The 22104-nt window shown below is 41.5% G+C and overlaps 1 protein-coding gene across 2 annotated transcripts in view; it reads right to left on the bottom strand.

Annotated features, from left to right (window-relative positions):
* LOC121652648 (inactive N-acetylated-alpha-linked acidic dipeptidase-like protein 2) overlaps window positions 1-22104 on the bottom strand; it is a 613163-nt gene that overhangs the window by 198289 nt on the left and 392770 nt on the right. The gene's annotated exons all lie outside the window — the stretch shown is intronic.

Here is a 22104-nt window from a genome sequence, read left to right as displayed (position 1 = left end):
CAGTGGACGTCTATTAGTGTTAACGAAAACTAAACGAAAATATTTTTTGTCAACGCACATTTTTTTACCGGATGAAAACTAGACTAGAAGAGACTAAAACCCCCATTAATAAACAATAACTGGGACTAAATCAGAATGCATGTTCGTGGGCTAATGAAGACAAGATGAAATGTAGTTCACTAAATAAAAACTAGGCTAAAATCTATGGATATTTTAGTTCACGAACAAAGACGGGACAAAAATCCTCTCTCCTCCTCCTCCTCGGCTCTTCCACCACTCACACAGTGACACCCCCTCGGTGTTGCCAGCTTAGTGACTTTGTCGGTTTATTTAGTGAGTTTTCAGATCCCTCTAGCAAGTTTTTTTTTTTTTTTTTTTTTTTCACAAAAGCGACTAGCGACAAATCTAGCGACTTTTTCTGGTAGTATTGGAGACTGACGTGAATGAACATAGTTTAGTCTTTTCAATGTAGAGTCAGTGCTGCACAGACCCCTCCCCCGTCCAAAAGCACTCAAAAGAGGCTTGGTCCTAGCAGCGGCACGCAGCTCTCAGCTGCAGTTAGCCACTTGTTGATATTGTGTGTCACTGGCTAACTTACATTAGCTTCGTAGCGTGTAACGACTGTAGCAACTTGCTGATAGATTTTGTGTGAATTGAATTTATGCTAACTTAGATACGTTATACCGGTCGGGCAACTATGTTTTTAGTTGGATGGCAAGTTTAATTAAAGCAGACAGAAGTATGAGTTAATCTAGGAGCTGCAAGTGAACTATAGTTACCACAAAACACCTGGGCAGCTACACATGGATGCAAACTAACTACTACTACTACTGAAACCAATCATCTTGATAAAATAATATGCCACACTTAATTCAAAACAACTTTAACTTACATTTTCATACATGAAATAGCCTAAATATGGTAAAAAGTAAAATTGTGTTTTAAATGTCTGGGGTCACCAGAGTTTTGTGATATCAAAATGGACGGAGCAGACGTGTCTGCCATATCGATCTTTTCTGTGCAAGCGTACACGTTTTTTTCCTCGGTGTTCAACAAATGTTGTTCTGTTGGTGGATGCAAGAAGTTCTGTGAGTTTTATACAGATCACAAAGGTTTGACTTTCTTAGCCTACCCGCCACACGGCGAGCGGCTGCTGCTAATAGGCTACCTAAGTTACAACTATAAAGTGCTGATGGCTTGTCACTCATGTGAACCTACGATCGCCAAATTGAGGTCGGACATCTCTCATCTTAAAAGCAGCATTGATGAAAAGGATAAAATCATCTGAGTTTTCCACCATCGCTGCGTCCCAGGCTAAACACTTGTCCATGCTCGTCTCTGTTAGCCGCAATGGCTTTTCTGAGTGCTCCCCTCCTTGTTCCACACCTTGCGGAGATGATGATAAAACTCTGCCATGGTCTGGATCCGTTGCTGCAGGTGGAGATCAAACCTGTGGTACAGGTTCTGCTCTACATTTAAGGGATGACATCTGGCCGAGGCTTGGGGCACAACCTAAACTTCCGAGGTGTTCTACTCCATCTGTGCCGAAGCATGGGCAATTAGTCAAGGGTTGCCACTCGGCCCCGCAAAACTGAAGAAGTACTGCATCTTGAAAACAGGTTTCAAGCTTTAGAAAATCTTGATTGTCAGCCCCAATGCCCACAGCCAGAACATGCTGGCTCAGCTGTTGCTTCTGAAACAAGGGATCCACCTCTGACAGCGGCGCAGGGGGTTTCTCTGTCAGTGGCACCGCCTTTTAGAAGAACAACATTGCCTCGGAAAGTTATAACTCCTTCTGGACCCACTGCACCTGCTGACCTGTCCGCCATGGATTGATGCTCCCCTGGTCCCAGTTCCTACTTACTCAGTTCCACTTTTAACAGCAAAGCTCGCAATACTGGACTTGGACCTAACATTCCTCCAAACAGTTCATCAATTCATGTCATCATCACATTCAGAGAGCAACCACACCACCACAAACCATATCATACCGTAAACATCAATAATCTCAGGCCTCTTCCAAAATGTCAGCCAGTACCTGCCTTTTCAGTTCAAATGTCACCAGTCACACTCAACATGGCACTTTTAAATATACGCTCTCTGTTAAACAAGTCTTTTATTGTCAATTACCTGATTTTAGACCACAAACTAGACTGTTTGTTTTTAACTGAAACATGGTTGGGTGTGGATGCACCTGTTGTTCTAGCTGAGACCTCCCCACCAAATTTTAACTATTCTTTTTCTATAAGAACTGGTAGGAAAGGGCACAGCATCTTTAACCAATAACACTCTCACCACTAAACAGATTTTATTCGCTAATTTTACCACTTTTGAATATCACACCATTGTTTTTAGCAGCCCTCCAATTTTATGTGTCACCGTTTATAGACCACCACAAAAATGTGTTGCTTTTATTAATGAGTTTTCAGAATTTTTATCAATCATACACACAACGTACAACATGATAATTTTAACCGGTGATTTTAACCTGCACATAAATAATCCTTTAGACCCTGTTTCAAAAGAATTTTTAAACATTCTTAACTATATGGATTTTACGCAACATGTCACACAGCCGACTCACAACAGAGGACACACACTGGACTTGGTCATTACCTATGGCCTTTCTGCCAGTGTGTCCTCTGTTGTTGACTTGGCTGTCTCTGACCACTACTGTGTGTTTTTTAACATCACCGGTTTTATTCAGCGGGAGACCTCGGTGCAAACTGTGAGGAAGCGCTATCTAACCTCTGAAGTGGCTGCAAATTGTATCAAGGTTTTAGATAAATGTCCTCCTGTGATTTTACCTGCACCCTGTGATTTTATTGTTGAACACTTTAACAGTAAACTGAAGACAAGCCTCGACTCTGTCGCTCCACTCACTACAAAAAAGATTTACCCAAAACTTATATCTCCCTGGAGGAATGAGGAGGTTAAAAAACTCAAAAGAAATTGCAGGGCGGCAGAAAGGAGATGGAGGAAAAATAAAATGACAATAAGTCATCAGATATTTTGTGAGCAACTTAAAATTTACAATAACGCACTAAGGAACTCAAGAAACATATACTTCGCAAAAATAATCAGTAACAATAAAAATAATCCCAAGGTTCTTTTTTCCACCATCGATCACCTATGTAACCCTGATTTTAACAGCTCCCAGCGAACCCCAACAGACTCTCTCTGTGAGCAGTTTGCAGACTACTTCAGAGGTAAAATCAGTGCCATCAGATGTGGTATTTCATCCAACCAGAACACGAACACATCTGAGTGCTTGGTTTTACCTGAGGAGACACTGGACAGTTTTGTCATGTTTAATGCTGAGATCCTTGATAAAGTTTTCTCCACAGTAAAACCCACCACATGTCTTTTAGACCCAATTCCCACTTCACTTTTTAAATCATTTTATGGATTTTTTAAAGACGAGCTTTTATGCATGATAAATTGCTCTCTTCAGATGGGCGTTTGGATTGTAATGATTTTAATAACTATAGACCTGTATCCAACTTACCATTTTTAAGTAAAATTCTAGAAAAACTGGTTTTTATTCAGCTTAATGATTTTTTAAATAGTAGAAATATCCTTGAGATATATCAGTCTGGATTTAGGGTGAACCACAGCACAGAGACTGCTCTCCTGAAGGTTTTAAATGATTTTAGGATTAACTATGACTCACAGAATCTCTCAGTCTTGGTGCTACTGGATCTTAGCGCAGCCTTTGACACAGTAGACCACACTATTCTTTTAAACAGACTGACACACCCGGTGGGCCACTCTGGTGCTGTTCACAACTGGTTCACTTCCTATCTCACAGACAGAACTTATATGGTAAGTTTGGATACATGCTCCTCTAAGATCTATAAAATGACATGTGGTGTGCCTCAAGGGTCAGTTTTAGGCCCTGTTCTTTTTAATTTGTATATGCTCCCTCTTGGCAGCATCATCAGGAGGCATGGAGTAAACTTCCACAGTTATGCTGATGATACTCAGCTGTACATCTCCATGTCTCCTGATGACACGAGACCAATGGATGCCCTTTTCAACTGTATTTTAGATATCAAATCCTGGATGGCAGAAAACTTTTTACAGCTTAACCAGGACAAAACTGAAGTTTTAGTCATTGGTCCTGAGGCTCAGAGAGAGAAACTCTTAGCTAAATTACAGGCATCCGCATTAAACCCATCATCACAAGTAAAAAACCTGGGCGTTATTTTTGACTCTGAGCTTGGTTTTATTCCACATATTAAACATATTACTAAAATAGGATTTTATCATCTAAAAAACATAGCCAGAGTCCGCCCCATTCTCTCTCGGGCCAACACGGAGATGCTGATGCATGCTTTTATCACCAGTCGTATTGACTACTGTAATGCCCTGCTCTCTGGTCTTCCCAAAAAGAGTATTGCACCTCTACAACTTCTACAGAACTCAGCTGCTCGTGTGCTGACGAAGACCAGAGGGCGGGCCCACATTACACCGGTTTTAGAATCACTGCATTGGCTCCCCGTGTGTTTCAGGATCAATTTTAAGGTTCTCTTACTGGTTTTTAAATGTCTTAATGGTCTTGGGCCTTCTTATCTTTCAGATTTGCTTTTACCTTATGAACCCTCGCGGCACCTGAGGTCTTCCGGTACTGGCCTCCTGACTGTACCTAAAGTCAGGACACATACTCATGGAGAGGCAGCTTTCCAGTGGTATGGTCCTCGTCTCTGGAACAGCCTGCCGGAGGAGCTCAGGGCTGCAGAGAATGTTAATGTTTTTAAGAGCAGGCTCAAGACCCACCTTTTTAATTTAGCTTTTACTTAATATTTATTCATTTTATTTTTATTTATTTTATTCCCCTAGCCTATTTATTTTTCTATGTTAACCCATTTTCATTTATTTTATGCTTTTATTCTATTTATATTATTTTTAGGTTATTCCCCAGTGTTTCCTCAGAGGGGGCTCTCTGCACCGGGGGCTTTCATCGGCTGTGGCTGCTGCGACTCTGTCCTGCGGGTTCTTCAGTCTGGTTGGGTGGCTCCTCTGCCTCTCACTTGGCCGTGTGCCCTGGGTCGGTGTCCTGGCGGTCGTGGCCTGTGAGCGGCTCCCGGTGCAGACGGCTCCCTGTGATAGTGTTTCCTTACCAGGCTCATCTGTGCTCAACCTCACATTAGTCTTTTAATATGTGCAAGTATGTGTGTGTGTATGTGTATGTGTATGCTTGCTTGTACACAAGCGGGGAGGGAGGGGGTTGTGTGTGGTGTTTGGGGGAGGGGGCATTGTTTTAACCATGGAAAGCACTTTGTGCTGCATTTATGTATGAAAAGTGCTCTATAAATAAAGATTGATTGATTGATTGATTCTGTTCTGAACCCGTCTCCCGCGGTGTCCCAATCTAACCAAAACAGACCACGGAGTACATCATTTGGAAGTCCCTCTCCACCTGATGTCCTTGTTGTGGGCTCGTCCATCATTCGTCCCGCATCCTTCCCTGCTGCAAAAAATCTGCTTCCCGGGAGCTAAAGTAGAGGACATTACCAAAGTAATCCCAAAGTGTGTTGAAAATCATCTATTTCCACAATTGTTGTGCATGTCGGACTAAATGACATTAAGTTGCAACAATCGGAAAAACTTAAAGATGACTTCATCCACCTGCTGCTCACGCTGAAAGCGACAGGTAAACAACACGTCATCTCCGGTCCGTCCCACCTCCCTGTTTTGGTGACGTCAAGTTCAGTCGTGTGCTCCAGCTATATATCTGGCTAAAGGCATACTGTAATATCAAAAACGTTATATATGTTGACAATTTTGTTGCTTTTTATAACAAACCAGTACTTTTTAAAACTGATCGTTTTCATCCCAACTACAAAGGCTCCTCACTGCTGTCTATGAACATTGATATGGCTGTACAAGCAAGTTAAATTATCTGACAATCAGATGTCATTAGTACACAAAATCAAGGAATGTTAAAGATTCCTGTTATTATTTTAAACAGATTGAAAAGGACACACAAACCTAGACATCATAGTGTATGTTCAAACATTAAGCTCTGTCAAACCTCAATAACCTTGGCTGGAGAATCTACATTAAATCCAGAACCATTGCATCTAGCACTTCTAAATATTCAATCTCTGTCCTCCGAGTCATTTTTAATTAATGATTTTATTACACAGCATAAGCTGGACCTATTGCTTTGACTGAAACATGGCTCGATGAAAATAATTGAGCACTACCTCTTAACGAATCCGTGCCTCCAAACTATATGTTCTTAGATGAAATTAGAACAGGGAAAAAGGGAGGTGGAGTGGCAGTTTTATTCAATAATAAGCTAAGTTGTAAACAGCTGTCATTTGGCACGTATTGCTCTTTTGAGCATTTGGCTGTTGCACTATCCTGCAGAGTCAAAACTGTTTTAATAATAATTTACAGGCCACCAAAATATTCTGCTCTCCTTATTAATGATTTTATGGAATTGGTTTCAGCTGCTATAACCGAGTTTGACAGTGTTATAATCTCTGGGGATTTTAACATACACATTGATTGCCCAAATGATCGATATGTTAAAAAATTCCTATCTGTGCTAGAGAATTTTGGACTGTCACAACATGTCACTGAGCCCACTCATAACAGAATATACTGGACCTAGTGATATCTAAGGATTGTAATGTTTCAAACGTCACTGTTTTTGACCCTGCACTCCCAGACCATTTTTGTATTTGCTTTGATTGGAATGTTTCTTGTCCAAAATAAAAACTAATAAGCATGATTGAAACTGGACTAAAACTGAGACTAAATTTAAAAATGTCTGATAAAATTCACACCAACACCTATGTGGGTGGGGATAGAAAATTAACCCTTTAAAGGACGACCCGAGACAAAATGCAGAAGACAGTCTAACTTTTTACTCTGGAATGTTTATTTGGCCCATTAGCTAAATATATATATATATATATATATATATATATATATATATATATATATATATATATATGACAGGGTTTTGAACAATGTTTTTACCATATAGTGATGCAAAAGTTCTCAAACTGTGTGTTACACATGATTCACAGGGCAATAAAGGGTTAACCACTTTGCTGCCACTCACTGACGAATAAATATATACGTTAATGTATGTAAAATATAAAATGTAAAATATATACATACATATATAGTTAGCCTCTGTGATAAACAGGAGGACAAAATAATACAGCTAGAATGTTATTTTTATTATATTATTATTAAAGAATATTTAAGTTATATAAATATGATAGAAAAAACTGAAAAAAGAATAAACAGAAAAATTAAGTGCAAAGTCAAATAAGATTCAATATAAAGAAAAGCATCACCGTGCACGCCTGTAAAAGAAAAATCTCGCATGTGAAAACGTGTTTAATGAGTGAGTTTGATGCAGTGAGCGGTGAACACGCTGAACCGGAGTGTCTGTGGGAACGCTTCACCAGGAAGAACTTTTACCCGTAAATGACTGCTGGTGGTGAATCGACCCACACCAGAGATGTTTTCTGCCAGAGCCTTCCGCTAATGCTCTCTGCTTTGTCATGACAAATATCCCTCCTCCATTCCACTTAGTGGTAGAAGAAGCATTTAAAGGAAGCACTTAGACAGGCAAGATTATGTTTGCCAATAATTCCAATCCACACATCAATATGATGAAATTCTGTGCAAGTTAAAGTCTGGACTTCATGCTGGTAAATCTCTATGACCCAGAGAAACTTTGGAAAGAAGAGTGAGCCAAAATACATGAAAATTATTTTTTATTTTATTAATTATATCAAATTATATTATATTAAGATTCAAGTTGTTACTGCTGAAAGTGATTCAACAAGATACTCTGTCATTATATTAAAACAACCAAATATGTTTAGACTCTTAAATGTTACCCATAGAAGAGAATTCTAGAGCAGGATTATAGTAGTTCATTACACTTCAGACTAGAAATCAATCTCATATTTTAGCTTCAACAAGCCACAGAAAAGCTCATAAATACCCAGGATTTGGGTTGGATGGGGCAGTTAAGCACAGCGCTTTCAGTTATGATGGGCCGTTTCATTCCGAATTACCCTCGTGAAATTTAAATCTTTCACACCTCTCCTATAACACACTAAAATCATTCACACACCATAATGAAATTTCTGAAATCACATTTCACTAGTATGTATGAAAGGAATTCTACTAGTGTGTGTGAGAGTGAATTTCATTTGAAAAGGAAGTCACGTATAGAAAAAAAAAACAGGAGCGCATTTTCTAACAAAGTGAAGAGGAAGATGTTGGAGAACACTGTGTGACTGGACAGCACTGGACAGCATACACTTCACCTGCGTTTCCCTCTCACACACACTAGTAGAATTCCTGTCATACATATTACAAATTTCACTATAGTGTGTGAATGATTTCAGTATGATATACGAGAGGTTTTGGTATCATAAAATCAAACCAAAACTTTATTTATAAAGTGCTTTTCTTGCTGAAGGCAACACAAAGTGCTTGCATATTAACAATAAAATAAAACAAGCCTTTACATACATCAAACTAGAATTACATAACATAAGAAACACTCATTAAAATCTTTCACACAGTTGCACGCACACACATGTAAATACAAGCAAACAACCCCGCCCCCCACAAACATGACTGTCTCTAAACTGACTAGGTATAAACACTAAAAGTGATAAACATCTGGCTGATGCTGCTGTAAAGAAACCATATCATGGGGATACATCCACACCAGGAGCCAGTCCACCCATGTCCACGGAAGCCGCTACCATGGCAACCACCCAGATCAGGGCAGACCGGGGCCTACACCACAGCCATAAGGCTGCAGTGTAGGACCCCAGCCACCCAGACAAGGGCGATCACCATGGCAACAACCCCCAGATTGAGCAGGCAAAACTGCTGGTGTGGAGGATTCCCATGAGGAAAACACTGGAGTTTTAACAAAGATTACATAATCTAGAAAATAACAGCTAAGAATGAATGAATAAATAAATACAGTTAAGTAAAATGAAAATAAAATAACGTGAAATAAAGTGCTGTAAAATAAATTAAGATCAAATAAAATTTAGTTAAAAGCTAAGCTAAAAAGTTCATAAGCCTCTTTTTAAAAGCATCAACGGTCTCTGCAGCCCTGAGGTTTGTGAATGACTGTGATTTCATGTGTGTGTGAGAGAGTAATTCTGAATAATGTCTCAAAAGGCCCCTCATATTCAGTCATTGATGTGATCAAGAAGTGTTTTCAACACTGATGTTAGAAGAATGAAAACATGGATCCATCCTGCCGTGGATCAACACTTCAGGCTGCTGCTGGTGTAATGGTGGGGGGAGATTTTCTTGGTCCACTTTGGTCCCCTTAGTACCAACGTGGCCTGGTTTAACCAGCACAGCCTACCTGAGTATTGTTGCTGACCATGTCCATCCCTTTGTGACCACAGTGGAGCATCTTCTGATGCTACTTCCAGCAGGATAATGCACCATGTCACAAAGCTCAGATCATCTCCACCTGCTTTCTAGAACATGACGATGAGTTCACTGGACTCCAACGTCCTCCACAGCCACCAGATCTCAGTCCAGTAGAGCAGCTTTGGGATGTGGTGGAACGGGAGATTCTCATCATGGATGCAGCCGACAAACCTGCAGCAACTGTGTGATGCTGTCATGTCAATACGGAGAAAACCTCTGAGGAAGGTTTCCAACACCTGCTTCCATCTATCACACCAGGGATTAAGGCAGTTCTGGAGGGACAGGGGGTCCGACCTGGTACTAGAAGGTGGTCCTGATGAAGTAGTTGCTACATGTGTACTTCTCATCCTTCATCCCAATTTCATCACAACATGATGGACATAAAAATAGAAGACAAGTGACAACTCCGAAGAGCACTCACATGAAAGTAAAGAACATCATGCTCAAACACACTCAGAGTGCCATGTGATGTGTGTCACTGGGTATTGTGGCTGCCAGTTCTGCTGCCTTGCTGGACGGCTGCGAGCTCAAGGGTGGTTGATGGCTGAATATCTGAGGGAAATACAGACGAAGCGCCAGTAAAGATGTGAAGCAGGATTTCAGACTGTGTGACAGAGGTCTCCTGCCTACAGCACAGCCAGCCAGCCTGTCTGCTTGCCCTCTCACGCCGGTTTAATGCATTATAAAAATTCACTGCTTTCTCTTATCACAGCCACATAACCCATTTATCACTTTTGACAATGGCACAAATGACTGTGGCTAAAGAGGAGGGCTGGAACATGAGGGCCTTTTGTGTATTCAGTCTGCAGACATACGCACCAAGAGGGAGAGAGAGATTTGTCATAGAATAATTTCCCTCCATGATGAATGGCTTTACAGATAGGGCTGCTTCTACAAGTAAGAGGTGACTCAAATTTACTGCATGTTGCAGATTGATGAGCTTGTTTAAAAGACTATAGTCTGTGTTTGTTTCTGTTATTTGTTGAAAACATAAACATGATGTAATGTTCCACAGTAAAAGAAAGCTTGTAAGATGTATCCTAATTTCCATATCTATCAAACATCACTTATTCTTGTGCTTTACTTGTTTTACAACAAAGTTAGTTACAGATGGATTTTTGCTATTTTTGGTCCAGTCAAAAGATTCCTCATTAGATTTAATCGGAACATGTTTCTGAACTTCTGACGCACCGTTCACGCTTAAATGTGATGAAGCTTGCAGTTGATGTGATAATGTGAACAACCCTGGCAAATAGAATCTGAATTTGGAAGTAAGTTGGATTTGAGCATGAAGACATGCAGAGTGAACATAGCCTGTCAGTTGTGTTTGAGAGTTAGAGGAGATAAAATGATCGATGTAAATAAAAAACATGTCTCAGTAGGCTTTTTCCACATGTAATTAACATGGAGTTTACACTGTTAAAGTAACGCACCAAACGGTCAAAGACTGGAGTTAAAGACGGTAGCTAAATGCTTACAGAGGTGAGCTTAAATCTGGAGAACCCAGGCTCAAGTCCCAGGTGTGCCAACAGTAGTGGACCACCATAGCCCCTGAGCACAGACCTCAACCCCCCAAGTGCTCCCTGAGTGCTGAAGCAGGGCAGCCTACTGCTCTCTAGTAAAATCTTACGACGGGTAAAACACTGAGACTAATTTCCCAAACTAAGGATGAAGTCATTATTATTAAGAAGGCAGGGTGTCATCCTCTAGTTCCCAGAAAAGGTTTCTATGTCACGTTTGAGCCTGTTTGTTATGCAACGTTTGGCTTTCACCTCTTCAGCGTTTCTTTCATTTAGAGCATGAATTGGTGCAATGACTGGATAGCTTCACTACGTTTCCAGTTCGCTTGGTTCTTTCTTTGGAGAAAAAGAGAAAAATACCCACAATTTCAAAACGGTTTCTCTAACAGAGATTTCTGAACAATTTTGTAACCCTCAAGTTAATAGTTTTTTACATTAGAAATGTTTGATTAACATAATTAGTGATATTTGTTTTAATATTTCTAATGGCAGTGTTTTCTGAAAACTACAGGATATTTAAGCCAAATATTTTGTGTTCTATTTCATATCAAAATAATCAGTTTATGTCTTTAATGACCCATCTGATTATTATTATCTGACAATTATTAGTTTTTCCATTTTAGTTGTTAATCTGACTTCCAGAGTCAGAGGCTGATGTAAGATTCTGACTTTAGTGAAAACATTTTTTTTTTTCTTCAAATTTTTTATGATGATGTGACCAAATAACTGTAAGAAGCCTCGGCTACACTCAGGCAAAGGTAAGCATTTTATGTAGCTTAATGTAGTTCTGTAGCCACATTTTAATCTTAAACAAAACAAGTTTAGTTCTTTTACTGAACTTCTTAGGGAAAAAAGAGAGTAACTCCTCTGTATTCTACAAAGAGATATATAATATTAGTCGTTGGGGTATGTTATCCTTACTGGGCATGGCTAAAAACTAACAAAGATGCTTCCTAAATTATACAGATCTTGAAATTTTTATTCCTATCATCCCGTTATTTAAATCCCAAGTAGAGTGTATTGAAGCAGCTTTGTAATCAGAAAGAAGCATCTCAGTTCTGTTTTCGGCTGGGTATTTATGCAGACTTGAGAAGAAAGAGCAGTAAGTGAAAGTGGGAAACTTGCACATAGCAATCAATACAGGTGTAATTAAAGGGCCTGGGAGGCCATTTTATAAAGCCATTTTAAGTTGCTCTGCTTCGCTTGTCTGTCCCTCCGCGGCAATGCAGAGTAATTGCTACGGAAATTTGGTGGACTTTTGGCATTTGTTCAGTGAAGGAGAGAGAGAGGAAAAAAATAGCTTTGGAGAAAGAACTGCATCTGTTAACGAGTATTAAGACAAACTTGCGTGAAGAAGGGAAAGAAGAAAGCAGGAGAATAGGCAAAGTAAGATGTTACAAGACTCTACAGTCAGCATATTAACTGGTGACTGGTGCGGGTGACAAGACTGGGTATAAAAGAAGCCTTAAAACTGAGGCTTAAACTTCCCAAGACAGAATGGGATGGTGCTCACCACTTAGTGCAGTACCTCTTGGGTGGTACTGCATGAGAAACCATCATGTCGACATGTCAGACAGGATTATTACTTTCTGCAGCACTGACATATTTATTCAGGCTAATGTTGTTTAACTCAGCAGGGCTCCAGACCTGGATCCGAACAAAGTCGAGACCATTTTCAGGACCCCAAACCCGGATCCGAACAGAGTCGGGGCCATTCTCAGGACCCCAAACCTGGATCCGAACAAAGTCGGGACCATTCTCAGGACTCCAAACCCGGATTCTAACGGAGTTGGGGCATTCTCAGGACCCCAAACCTGGATTTGAACGGAGTCGGGGCATTCTCAGGACCCCAAACCCGGATCCGAACAAAGTTGGGGCCGTTCTCAGGACCCCAAACCCGGATCCGAACAAAGTTGGGGCCGTTCTCAGGACCCCTAACCCGGATCTGAACAAAGTTGGGGCCGTTCTCAGCTTATTATAAGACAAGAAGCAGGTGTGGCAAGTAAGAAGCAGGAACAGGAAGTAAAGCAGACAGAATACACGAGGGCAAACAACTTTTCTAAATACACCAGGAAGACAGACCACAGAACAAGAACTAAAACCCTGCAGATCATGACACTTTCTTATTTTTTTTATCCATTTGTGTCTCATCTTTCTTTTCATCTAAACTTTCTCGTGTTTCTCCTTTGTTTTTTCTACATGTTGCTATCTTTCTTTTTCATTCTACTATCTTTTCATGTTACTCGCCTCTTACATCCGTCTGCACTGTAGAAATGTTTGCTGGAATGCATAGATTTGATTGGCTGAGTGGTATCATGTGGGATGACTTAACTAGCATGCAACTGGCCTGTGTGCCTGTTAAAATAGAAACACACCACCACGTTGTAAATCATAACTCTGTTTTAGGTCCGGGTGCATATGGGACAGCTTTTGGGTCCAGACCTGGGTCCAGACCTGGGTCTTGGTTACCAGTCAGTGACCTGTTCTGCAAGGGCCCAGCTGAAAAGATGTCCGACTCTGCACATAATCTGAGTCTGACTTGTTTCTTTGTACAACATCTTTTGCATGTGCGCTGTGTGACCACAACGTTAAAGATCCACTCCAAAAAAGAAGATTTGTTTCCATCTGGACTCATTGTCTCTAACTTCTTCTGTCTCTGCATCACCACATGACCAGCTTTTAACATATTTTCATCCTAGTAAATACTCACCATTTAACATGACTTACACATCACTAAAAGGCTCTGTACACAATACACCAACCTGCCAATATGCCTCATGTACTTCCATGAAGCCCACGGAGACGTCTCGAGCCTTATTCAAGAAATAACACACGCATAATCCCAGAAATTATAGGAGAGTACAACAAATATAACTTATGCCTATAAACGGAGAAAAGGCTGGGGGAAAAAAAAGAAAACTTTTTAAAGTGTCATTGTCTTCAGGGTATTAAAGGCAAAGTTGGGAAGACAAATAACAAGTAAATGTAGGAAGCAAAACTACAAATATCAAAGTTATGGTGCCGCAGGCAAAAGCATATGTTGAAGAAGAATTCCAAAAGAAAAATAAATTATGCAGAATTACTGTGTGTACAGCATGGAGGGGTCGCACTGTCATACGCAAAGCTGCTCAAGCTAAGGTCTTTTATATGTTCTGTTTTTATTCTAGGTCAACAGATATTTAATGGCCAATATGAAAATAATAATAGTGTTGAAGCAGGAAAAAAGTTTTTTCTAATGAAAATGACTTGGGCTTTATTAGGAAACAACTTTTAGAGGACAGCAGTTGTCTTCAGTTTAATTAATTAATAATGAGATTTTTAACCAGGAGCATAAGAAAGAAGTTCATCCATATTTCTATACCCACTTCATGATGCTGCCTCCATCACAGGGCCAACGCAGAGATCAACGACACAAACATGCAGGTTCAAACTCATTCACTCACATTTAGGAACACAAAGTCTGATGTCACCGAGCACCTAGCAGCAAAACCCCAACTGATTCCTCATGAAATAAAAGAGCATAAGTCTGTTTACATTTACACGATAACTCTGAGTTTTACCTGATTTCTGAAGCATTTAAATAATTTAAGTCATCATGTAGATGTCATCAGCTGTTACACTTTATCAGATACCCATTTACATGACCATGGAAATCACACAGCTTTAGTACTCCGATCTGACATGTCTTCATGTGCTTCTGAATAAAAAAGTCATTGTCTACATTTTCTAGTCCATTAAAGGATTTATTTTGGAGTATGTTCGTGTGTAGTGACGTAACTTCCTGTCATTTTTTTTAAAACACCTGGTCTTTGAACCTGCCGTCACCCACAGTCTTAGCATTAGCTGTTAAAAGAAGCTAAAATGCTCCATTAACAGACTACAGCTGAATGTTTTACTTAGTTTATACTCCAACGTCCTGCTGCTGCCCCACGTCCTGCTTCGCTTCTGTCTTATTAATGAAAGCCATTTAAGAAGCGTGTAGTGCTTCGCTTACGCACAGATGTAAAAAGGCTTAATAAACCAGATCCGGATCGACATTCACAAAGACATCGAAGCATTGGTGAATTATGGGTGTGCTGGTCCGGTTTCTTATAATCAGATAATGGCAGATATTTGATATCAGATTATTCTGTCTTTATGATCACTTGAACTATTTGATGAGTCCAGAAATCAGGTAATGATCAGATTTTTGTTGTGCATATAAACAGCATCATTGATAGTTAACTGATTTTGAGAACCTGGATCAGGTGTGCCCAAAGTGGGTCCTCGAGGGCCGCTGTCCTGCAGATTTTCCAATGTTTCCTGCTTCAACACACCTGACTCAAATGAAATAGATGCAACAGCCTATTAAGTTTTGAACAATGACTCATCAATTTGAGTCAGGTGGTTTTGGAGAAGGGACACATCAAAAACCTGCAGGTTGTGGCCCTTGAGGACCGGCGCTGGGCATCCCTGACTTGGATTAACACGGGTAGATTTCTATTTTTTTTTCATCTGCACATTAGCAAAAAACTACGATGCTGCCGTCTTTTCAAGATCTTCTATTAAAAAGACACAAGATGCTATCTTAACATGAGTGGAGCACAAAAGAATAACACGCTAGCATGCAGCAGCAGGAAGTTGGAGTTTAAACTAAGAAAAGCATTCACATGTAGTCTGTCTGCAGGTTCATTAGCTCCCACATTAGCAGCTGTTTGGAAACCTTCAACCTTAACTTTCCAAAAATTTGGTAAAATGAAAAAAAAAAAAAGTACAAATTATAGTTTTAGAAAACCAAACACAGCCAGTAGAAAATGTTGCTTGATGATAGGTGAAAAAACGTCTTCTTTCTGACAGTCCCTGAACTTTTCTGACAAACACAACATAAAGCTGGAAGTTGCAGCAAAGCATGTGTACATGGGTGTGTCAGCATCTAACAGTGTGTATGTGTGTGTGCAGCCAGTCAAGCCTTGCCAGGGTAAACAGGGTCTGGTGAAGAGATAGTGATGGACTAGCTGGGTAATTGTCTGCTGAGCAGACAGACTCTTAGATACAATCAGGTCCAGAGCACTGAGGCCTGATGGGGATGTTCAGTAAAATCTGCAAATACTGCAGCTCCTCCCGTGTAGTTCTGGGCTGATTCCTCATCTTTCTTAGGATCACTGAGACCCCACGAGGCGAGATCATGCATGGAGCCCCATGATTGCTCCAATAGTGGATCTTTTTTCACCCAACTCAAAGACCTGTTAGTCCGCCTTTAAAAAGTTCACCTCCAATCCACTTATTATCCTATTTGAGGTCGATAGCTGCATAAAGACACCTGTCCACCCCATACAATCAGTAAGACTCCAACTACTAACATGGCCAAGACCAAAGAGCTGTCCAAAGACACCAGAGACAAAATTGTAGACCTCCACAAGGCTGGAAAGGGCTACGGGGCAATTACCAGGCAGTTGGGTGAAAAAAGATCCACTGTTGGAGCAATCATTAGAAAATGGAAGAAGCTAAATATGACTGTCAATCTCCCTGGACTGGGGCTCCATGCAAGATCTCCCCTCGTAGGGTCTCAGTGATCCTAAGAAAGGTGAGGAATCAGCCCAGAACTACACGGGAAGAGCTGGTCAATAACCTGAAAAGAGCTGGGACCACCGTTTCCAAGGTTACTGTTGGTAAAACACTAAGACGTCATGGTTTCAAATCATGCATGGCACAGAAGGTTCCCCTGCTCAAACCAGCACATGTCAAGGCCCGTCTTAAGATTGCCAGTGACCATTTGGATGATCCAGAGGAGTCATGTGAGAAAGCCATGTGGTCAGATGAGACTAAAATAGAACTTTTTGGTCTTAATTCTATTCACCGTGTTTGGAGGAAGAAGAATGATGAGCACCATCCCAAGAACACCATCCCTACTGTGAAGCATGGGGGTGGTAGCATCATGCTTTGGGGGTGTTTTTCTGCACATGGGACAGGCGACCACACTGTATTAAGGAGAGGATGACCGGGGCCATGTATTTTTTTTTATTTTGGGGAACAACCTCCTTTCCTCAGTTAGAGCACTGAAGATGGGTCGTGGATGGGTCTTCCAACATGACAATGACCCGAAGTACACAGCTTAGATAACCAAGGAGTGGCTCCGTAAGAAGCATATCAAGGTTCTGGAGTGGTCTAGCCAGTCTCCAGACCTAACCCCAATAGAAAATCCTTGGAGGGAGCTCAAACTCAGTGTTTCCCAGCTACAGCCCAGAAACCTGACTGATCCAGAGAAGATCTGTGTGGAGGAGTGGGCCAAAATCCCTCCTGCAGTGTGTGCAAACCTGGTGAAAAACTACAGGACACACTTGACCTCTGTAATTGCAAACAAAGGCTACTGTACCAAATATCAACATTGATTTTCTCAGGTGTTCAAATACTTAATTGCAGCTGTATCATACAAATAAATTGTTAAAAAATCATACATTGTGATTTCAGGATTTTTTTTAAGATTATGTCTCTCACAGTGGAGTGGACATGCACCTACGATGAAGATTTCAGACCCCTCCGTGATTTCTAAGTGGGAGTACTTGCAAATTAGCAGAGTGTTCAAATACTTATTTTCCTCTCTGTATGTTGCTGTACTGCAGTAGATAAATTCACTCAAGATTTAAGATGAATTTGTCTTTAATAAACAAAGTTAACATTGAAACATGTTTTTCTACTTATGAAGTAGATTAGTGGAGTTTTTGACTAGTTTAATTTTAGATTAAACATCCAATTCTTCCGACATCTCAGATCAGTCTGTCAGGTCGACATTTTGTGTATTATTAAAAGCCAGGCAAATTTAACAATCACTGCTTGATTTTCCCAATCTTGTAATCTCTGCAATCAGCAGCCATGAGTGCTGAAAGCACTAATAATGATTTCAGTGTGTTTCTGGGAAGAATCACAAGACTTTCTGAGGAAGCTGCTTGCAGAACTGCTAAAAACAAACATCTCAAGATCTTTCCTTCACCTCCACCTAACAGTGAATCTTTCTGTATTCCTTTCTACTCTGTTGTGCCCTCAGTGGCCAACTTCTTCCTTTGTTTCTTTGTGAACTCCTGCAATTCCCCATCTGACCACTATGTCTTTTCAACTTTCCATTCAGATGACCCTTTGAGTACGCTCCTACCAGTCTCCCTCATTACATCTGTAGTAGTCCAGTTGTCAGAAAGCCCCTCCTGACAGCCAGAGCTTCAACCCCGCCCTGAAAACTATACAGTACTCTTCCTTTTTCAGCATCCACCATGTCCTTTGCCTGTCAAGTCCACCAAGAAAGAGGCATGCAAACAATACAGAGAAAACAGGTACCTGCTGGCCCAAACATACAACAAGACTAAGCCTGATAACAGCCATAAAACAAAAAGTCACGAGTCTGGTGACTCTGATGTTTTGCTTTTTTTTTTTCAAGTAAATGCACTGTGTTTTATATATGAAAAAAAGTTATCTGAGAACTCCTTTAATATTCAAGAAAAATAGATGATGTTACATAATAAGCTGTAATTGAATATATATCACACTGAATCGGATTTAATCAAAATTGAATCGAAATAAGCTGATGTGAATTGAATCGAATCAATTCTTGAAATTAGTGACGATACTGAGCCCTAGAATTGGCATAGAATAAGTTCAGAGTTTTTATGTCTCTGGTACAGAATGTGAGATACTGAGTGAAGGTGAGGATGGTAAAAGGGGGGGATTGCTGTTATTGTAATCCACAGGTCATTTTAGTTTGCTCAGATTTATAGTTACTTGTAGACACAAAGTAGTCCCTGTCTTTGAAATATGGTACCAATTAATACAAATTAATTCCACTGCCAGAAAGTCCTACCCAGTTTTTCAGCTGGTCCAACCCCGCCCCCCTGCATGTTGCAGCACGAGAAAACTGACCAATCAGAGGATAAGGCACATCAGCCAAAGTCTCTGCCTCCAGAGTCTCAAAACTCCAGCAGTCGAGCGAGGGAGGACTGTTTAGCCGAGCGTGCAGAGACAGAACTGAGAGCGAGCGGGTCACTGCTGCAAGGACATTGGTCCACATATGTGAACACAGTGGATTGATGAGCTCTCACGAGGGTGATTCTCTGCTTGCAAATACTGTGTTATTCCCTCGCAATGCAGAAATGCCTCCTCGCGACGTGTGTTTTAACTCGCGGGTACTAATTTACTCGCTCATATCACGCACTCGCGAGCAGTGATCCCCGTGCACGTGCATTGTTTTTATGCACGCGGGCGGTTTTCAAGCGCGCTGCTTTTGGAACTGAATAAACGCCATATATATGTGTCAAGGAACACAGGAGAGGAGGAGGTCATCTGGAGAGAAACATATTCAAATGAAGTTGGATGACTTTGGATGGAGTCATTAAACCAAACAGCCACTCCTCCACCTTTCTGATGTTTATCTAGCATCACTTTCTCTGTCTAACCAGCTTTATGTTAAAAACAAGAAATTAAGCTTGTGCTTTGTAATAAAATCGTTGATTAAAAATGTTTTTCCAGCCAAAGATCTGACATTTAGCAAAGCTAGCTTCAGTGTGCTAAAAACATACCTGTCCAGGTGTTGTTCTGGGCAGGCTAAGGCTGATGAGGAATGAACACATGATGTGATAAATTTATAGAATGTATTGGGTGAATCTGGCTTCTCTGAAGATTTATCAGTCTTTTTTTTTTGCCTACTAAAACAGTAGATAAAGGAAACTGCTTGCATCTCGGGCCCCTCCCCCAGATGAGGAGTTTTTTTCCATCCTGGAGGGAGGGAAGGTGGGAGCTGGGGCTGGGATGACTGGGTCAGAGCTCGCTGGGGAACTGGTGGGGAAGGATGAAGTGGGTGAAAAGATGGGACTGGGGCATGGGGTCAGTTTGGTCGCAATAGTGACCATGTAGTCAGACTAAACAGCCTGCTGAATCTCTCCACTCCTCCTAGGATTGGAGGGAGAGGCCACTGATGAATATCAGGGCATCCAGACAGCTGATCGTATCCAGCAGTTCAGTAAAGTCTGATACCATATCCTTGGGAAAGCTCAGTGCTTTAGTACGTTTTCCACACATTTCTCACGTCTTTCACACCAACGCCAGCAACAATCAAAGTCTGAGGCCCAGCTGTTTGCTTTAACTTTCTGAGTTGATCTTCAGTCTGACCCTGTAGGGAGATTTCATCTCGGTCATCCGATGTAGATCCAGAATCCTACAGAAGTGGAGCAAACCTGTTCTGTACCTGCATGTCCGGTTGTTGAGGAGGAGACTTGTTGTTTTGTCATTTGACAACTGGCCATGACTGTGTCTTGCTAATAACAATGATAATAATAATTAAAGCCGCAAGCGGCATCCATCGGGTCCGAGCGGCCTGGACCCCGCCACCCGATGTTGCCATGACAACAGGTGGTGTAACGCGTTAAGGACCCAACAAGTATGAATCCTGTCAAGTTTGGTGCAGTTCCCATGTATTCCTCTGGAGACATGAGCAACCGTGTTTCATGGCGAGAAGGGTTTTTCCGTCGGTTGCCACGGTGACACGATTTTTCCTATTAGAAAGATTTGAGGAGCGTTTGGTCCCCAACTTGCCAGGAAGCTTCCCACCAAGTTTGGAGTCAGTCGCACGAATCCCCTCAGAGTAGTTCGTTCAAATGGCAATGAAACCCAAGATGGAGGGCACCCCGTTGCCATGGCAACAGGTGTTCGATTGACTTCTTTGCTGGACTTGGGGTGTCACATGTATGAATACTGTCAAGTTTGGTGCAGATCCCACGTATTTGCATGGAGATATGAGCAAACCGTGTTTCATGGTGAGAAGGCGTTTTTCCGTCGGTTGCCACGGTAACACGCTTTCTGCTATTACAAAGATTTGAGGAGCGTTTGGTCCCCAACCTGTCAGGAAGCTTCCCACCAAGTTTGGAGTCCGTCGCACGAATCCCCTCAGACTAGTTCGTTCAAATACGATGTGTGTAAAGTGCAAAAAATGGCAAAAAAATGGCCGCACACCCCAAGATGGCGGGCACCCCGTTGCCATGGCAACATGTTTTCAATTGACTTTTCTGGTCAACTCGGGATGTTACACGTGTGTACCAAGTTTCGTCTTCCTACGTTGAAGTGGACGTTGGGGTCCCCATTCATTTTGGGGTATTTTGTTTTCCTAGGTGGCGCTGTTGAGCCAATTTTGCATTGATGTGTATGCGGACCTTAGAATATCGAAATTTTCGCCAGGCTTGACGGGTGTGCCAAGTTTCACAACTTTTCATGGGTGTTTAGGGGGTCATATTTGGGCTCAAAGTTCTTAGAAGGAGAAGAACAATTAAAGCCGCAAGCGGCATCCATCGGGTCCGAGCTGCCTGGACCCCGCCACCCGATGTCGCCATGACAACAGGTGTTGTAATGCGTTAAGGACCCAACGTGTGTGAATCCTGTCAAGTTTGGTGCAGTTCCCATTCATTCCTGTGGAGATATGAGCAAACCGTGTTTAATGGCGAGGAGGCTTTTTCCGTCGGTTGCCACGGTTACAGGCTTTTTCCTATTAGAAAGATTTGAATAGCATTTGTTTCCCAACTTGTCAGTAACGTTCCCACCAAGTTTGGAGTCTGTCGCACGAATCCCCTCAGACTAGTTCGTTGAAATGGCAGTGAAATCCAAGATGGCGGGCACCCCGTTGCCATGGCAACAGGTGTTCCATTGACTTTTTTGCTGGATTTGGGGTGTTACACATATGACTACTGTGAACTTTGGTGCAGATCCCATGTATTTCTATGGAGATATGAGCAACCGTGTTTCATGGCGAGACGGTCATTTTCCGTCGGTTGCCACGGTAACACGCTTTCTCCTATTAGAAAGATTTGAGGAGCGTTTGGTCCCCAACTTGTCAGGAAGCCTCCCACCAAGTTTGGAGTCAGTCGCACGAATTCCCTCAGACTAGTTCGTTCAAATGGCAGAGAAAACCAAGATGGCGGTCACCCAGTTGCCATGGCAACAGGTGTTCGATTGACTTCTTTGCTGGACCTGGGGTGTCACACGTATGAATACTGTCAAGTTTGGTGCAGATCGCACGCATTTCTATGGAGATATGAGCAAACCGTGTTTCATGGCGAGGTCATTTTCCATCGGTTGCCACGGTAACACGCTTTCTGCTATTAGAAAGATTTGAGGAGCGTTTGGT

This window comes from Melanotaenia boesemani, chromosome 14, assembly GCF_017639745.1.
Source record: "Melanotaenia boesemani isolate fMelBoe1 chromosome 14, fMelBoe1.pri, whole genome shotgun sequence".
NCBI lineage: Eukaryota > Metazoa > Chordata > Actinopteri > Atheriniformes > Melanotaeniidae > Melanotaenia > Melanotaenia boesemani.
Note: the sequence above shows the minus strand (reverse complement) of the source record. Positions and strands in the feature narration are given on the sequence as shown.